This window comes from Nanorana parkeri, unplaced genomic scaffold, assembly GCF_000935625.1.
Source record: "Nanorana parkeri isolate BGI_ZX_2015 unplaced genomic scaffold, ASM93562v1 scaffold3388, whole genome shotgun sequence".
Classification (NCBI taxonomy): Eukaryota; Metazoa; Chordata; class Amphibia; order Anura; family Dicroglossidae; genus Nanorana; species Nanorana parkeri.
In genome coordinates this window covers 53476-53907 of record NW_017309656.1, presented here as the reverse complement: position 1 = coordinate 53907, position 432 = coordinate 53476, and positions in this window count along the sequence as shown.

Genomic DNA, 432 nt, shown 5'->3' with positions numbered 1-432 from the left:
GTTATGAATGAACAGGATGTGATTTACATGACTTCCTGTTCATTCCGGAGTTTCTCAATGGGGAGAAGCACTCAGTACAGAGGCTCCTCCCCATTCAGAAACTGGATGATAGTAAATATTTTCTGAATGAATGGGGAGGAGCCTCTGTGCTTTCCATTCATTGATACCAGGGGCTGCAGAAAAAGAAATTGAGGGCTCTGCGTGTGTCTCGGGAGGACTCCGTGTCTCGGGAGGACTCCGTGTCTCGGGAGGACTCCGTGTCTCGGGAGGACTCCGTGTCCTCAATTTCTTTTTCTATTTTAAAAAAGGGAAATCTCAGGGGGCTGTTTAGACCCCCAATATTTCCCCGAAGCCCCCCCTAGGTTTTCACTTGCCCCCGCCCCCGCCAGGAAGCTGCAAGGTGTTTGTGACTGGTCCTTGCAGGGTCCGCCG